Raw genomic sequence first — 4718 nt, forward strand, 5'->3', positions numbered from 1 at the left:
TGGAGGTTTTTTTTAAATAATATGATCTCACTCATTTATTCTTTAACCAATCCCAGAGGTTTCCCTGCTTTGATTTTTCCCACCTTCCTAATCTATCACCAAAGGTCTCCTCTTCTGATTGTAATGTATAAAACAAGGTGCAAAACTGCCATTCTCTGGGGCATTATCTCAATCCATTGAGGTTCTGGTTCTTGGCATTTGTTGACAGTTTGGCTCAAATAAAGTCACAAAAATTCTTCACAGGTTTCAATGTTTTTTACGTTAACAGTATGAATTTATCAAAAGCAAAATTTTAATTTTCTTTGCCTACAGTAGCCTCTAAAGCAGTGGTTCTCAACCTGTGGGTCGCGGACAATGAAAATACATCCTGCATATCAGATATTTACATTACGATTCATAACAGTAGCAAAATTACAGTTATGAAGTAGCAACAAAAATAATTTTATGGTTGGGGGTCACCACAACATGAGGAAATGTCTTAAAGGGTCACGGCATTAGGAAGATTGAGATTCACTGCAAGGAAATGCTTTCTTAAACACTGAGTGATGCTGACGAGCAGTTCTACTTCTCATTAGAGGTAAATGATTTTGCTTTTTTTCCTGTTTTGCTGAATAAACTACGTTATTTCCTCTTGTAGCTAGCTGTACAAGCCTGCAGTTCTCTACAGGATATCTGGGTAAAAAGGGTAAGATTCTTGGCTTTCTCTTCATACATTAAAAAATAGAACTTAAAAATCTCTCTGAATTGAAAACGACAATGTGAGTTTCAGCTGCCTCCACCAAAAATGCAATTCTCAATATGCTAATATTTTAGATGTATTATTATGAAGAATGGAGACTACAGTGAGGTAATGTCTATTTATATGTTTAAATGATTAGAATGTTCACCGAAACTGCTGAATGCTTTGTATAAGGAAATGTGACTGTCTAGATGGAAAGCTCCTTTCTCCACAATTTAATATGCAATTGAAATAAGCCAGGCATCCTGACTTAAATCAAACATTGTTCCTAACTAATTGATGTTAAATTTAGTACAGTTGTTGATTAAACATATTTCTGTTAATGTGAGCAGTGGAGGGGGAAAAAAAAACCTTAAAAATTTAAATCCAGGATTTTGTCAACCAAGTTAAGCAGCACTCAAATGGTAAATACACTTAAATGCCTAAATCTTCTCATAAGATGAGACTTGACATGTTTCCTTTGATTGGGACATTTTCCATGCATGTGTTCTGGAGTGGGACATGAGAGCTTCAAATAGCACAAAAGAATTTTTATCAAGCCCAAGAACCTAGCACAGCTGTCAAATCTCAGAGGAGCAGATTCTCAATTTGTGATAAACATTTTCTTGGACATATTTTTAATTTCAGAACATGGGAAATATTTTAAGAAGGGGATCCAAGTGTTGTGCTGTCTTTGTTAGAAGGAATTTCTTCCATTTTCCTTACTTGATATAATAGAAAGTTGTTGTCTTTATAAAAGTCTGCTAATTCTACACTTAGAGTTTGATTCTTAAGCATGTAAGATTATTCAGAATATGCAAAAATTATATGCATCCTATAGAAGTTAGTGCAATCATCTAAGAAATCAGTGAGATCTATTCATATTGATAACTTCAGTATATTTTGTATATATTGAATTTTCCCAGATTAAACAGTTGGAGATACTAAGTTCCCTCTTAGTAAAAGATGGCTTAATAAAGAATTTTACAGGGAAATATCAGGACAAAGACTTTATTGTATGTACTACTAGATTTATTTTCCAGGAACAAAATGTAACTAACAGCTGCAGACTACATGAGCATGACTCACAGGATGGCACTAACTGCATACTATGATTGCCAAATGGCACCATATTATTGGATATTGAAAACAGCTCTGCCTAATCTTTTTGACCACAAGTATAGGTGGGGCTTTTCCTCCATCAAAGCAGTTCCAAAGTTGCTGAGACTTGGGACGGTGTATGAAACCCAGGCAGGCAATGCAGCTGCAGAGCTTTGGGAACTTCCAGAAGAGCTGAGATCAGCAGTGTTCCTTGGACTGATTTTCCCCAGAAATTGTGTTTTGTCAGTAATATGAAGAAAAGACCTCCTAAGCAGACTTGGAAGCTCTGGATTGAGTTTTTTCTTTCCAATCTGCTCCCCTTCCCTCACCCACCTAGCAAGTTACTGAGGCGGAGGCTAATTATTTAACCAGCTTCTGAGGTTTGCTGGAAGGAGGGAGGATATTAATCACTTTTGTATCCCTAATAGCAAAATTTAGCCTAAAGCTGGTTCTTAGTAAGTACTAGGAATTTACTGAATTGTAGAGTCCTAGGGTGAGGGAGGGTTTTCTGTTGGGTGACTTTACTTTCTGCAACTTTCTGGAGCTGTGAATGTGACTGTTCTAGAAGAGTGAGGAATTATTCACTAGAGCTTGAGACAGTTTTCCACTTGGTCAAAATTTTTGCTCAAGATTGGGAAATAATACTTGCATATAATTTCTGGGGGTGTTAAAGGATAACATACTACTAGGATTAGATTTATAAACTGGCTACTGCTTAAGCCTTTTATTTCAAGACTAGGAGAAGGCACCCCAACCCGAAGTGTCTCCTAGCTTTAATGTGTGTCTGCCTCCAACCAGAAATGAAACAACTAGTAATTTATTACCAGAAGCTACTTACTGCCTCACCAAATTCTTATTTTTTGAACTATAAATGCTCCTGAGAGTGGTGAAGGCTAAGGTAAATACAATACAGCGAATGTGTTCATGAGCTTGATTTATCAGCCAGCTGCTAGATATTCTCAAACAAGGAAGACTGGCACTTCAGAAAGTACTAGTTTATTGAAAAGAGGACAATGGGAGGAAAAGGGAAGACAATACAGGGTAATGGAAAGGGAAGTTTGCTAATTTCATACACCATGCCTATTTATTAACCAGAAGAGTATAATATACATGTTCCATACCTACCCAATACACTATGAACATAACTATGAAGAGCCCAGAGAGTGAGCAGTGCCAATCACATTTCTTTTCTGGCTTTAGACTAGAGCAATGTTTCTATATTTTTGTGGGCTGTAAAGTTGGTTTGCATTTCCCATCAAATTTCCTGAATGTCTTGCCTGAGAGCTGGCTCTGACAGGAGATTCAGTTCAATAGCTGCAGAATAAGCACATTTTCTTTTTTCCCCAGAGAGGCTGCTGAAGAATTTGTAATTGTATTTGCCAAAGTCAGAGAGCAATTTGTATGTCAAACAAGACCAAGCAGAAACCTATTTCTTAATTGTGGATCAACATTCATAAGAATGAATGGTATGGGAAGTCAGGGCTTGGTAGATCATAAGATAACTTTCTCCAAAGTGTGTTATATATGAAAAAACATGAGATAAGTTCTTTTTGATTGGTTTGCTCATGGAGCCAAGCAATTGTGCTTTAGCACATCTCAGGAGGAAGTCTTTTTTTATCATTTGTTTTGAAATATGTTTTCTACCACAAGAAGTTATAAAAATAGTATAGAGCACCTGCTGTACCTTTGATGAAGCTTTCCTCAAAGATTAATATCTTAAAAAACTATAGCACGTTATAAAAAACATGAAACTGACATTACTATAATTCTATTAACTAAACTACAGACCTCATTTAGATTATTTTTAATATACTTTTTATTATTGATAGTATTACAGGTATCTTCCCTTAAGAGATAAACCAAACACTTCATTTAGATTCTGCTCATTTCTCACATGGCTAAATTGTGTGTATATATATAATTCTATGAAATTTTATAGCATGTTTATATCTGTGTAACCACCACCACAATCAAGATTCAGAATTGTTCCTTGACCCACCATGAAAAACAAACAACAAGCAAACAAAAATATCTTTATGCTACAACTTTACCTTACAATTCCTCTCATCCCTAACACTCAGGAAAGTGCTAATATATTGTTTCCCATCTCTATAATTATGTAATTTTGAGAGTCTCTATATATAAAGCCTAATATGCAAAGTGGAGTTCTACTGACCGGGAGTTCGATCATTCGTTATGACGTGCGCAGACTACCAGGGGGTTGTGCAGAACTAAGGAAGGCCCTGGCAAGCAGTTGGCAGCCAGGGAAGAGAGGCCCCAGCCAGCAGCCGGCAACCGCTAGGGACCCTACCTATGCATGAATTTGTTGCACTGGGCCTCTAGTTTTATATAAAGGTAAATTTTTTTTGATTGGATTTTTTCAATTATCATAAAGTATTTTTTAAAATTTTTTTCTTTATTGATTAAGGTATTACATATGTGCCCTTATCCCTCCATTGCCCCCACACCCACCCATTCATGCCCTCACCCCCCTGGTGTTTGTGTCCATTGGTTAGGCTTATATGCATGCATACAAGTCCTTTAGTTGATCTCTCCCCTTTATCCCCACCCTCCCCTACCTTCCCTCTGAGGTTTGTCAGTCTGATTGATGCTTCTCTGTCTCTGGATCTGTTTCTGTTCATCAGTTTATGTTTTTCATTACATTCCACAAATGAGTGAGATCATGTGAAAGATAAATATATCTTTCTCTGACTGGCTTATTTTGCTTAGCATAATGCTCTCCAGTTCCATCCATGCTGTTGCAAATGGTGACCATTCCTTCTTTTTTTTACCACAGCATAGTATTCCATTGTGTAGATGTACCACAGTTTTTTAATCCACTCATCCACTGATGGGAACTTAGTTTACGGATTGGTAGAATCAACATCATTAAAATGTC

This window comes from Myotis davidii, unplaced genomic scaffold (assembly GCF_000327345.1).
Source record: "Myotis davidii unplaced genomic scaffold, ASM32734v1 scaffold1847, whole genome shotgun sequence".
Taxonomy (NCBI): domain Eukaryota; kingdom Metazoa; phylum Chordata; class Mammalia; order Chiroptera; family Vespertilionidae; genus Myotis; species Myotis davidii.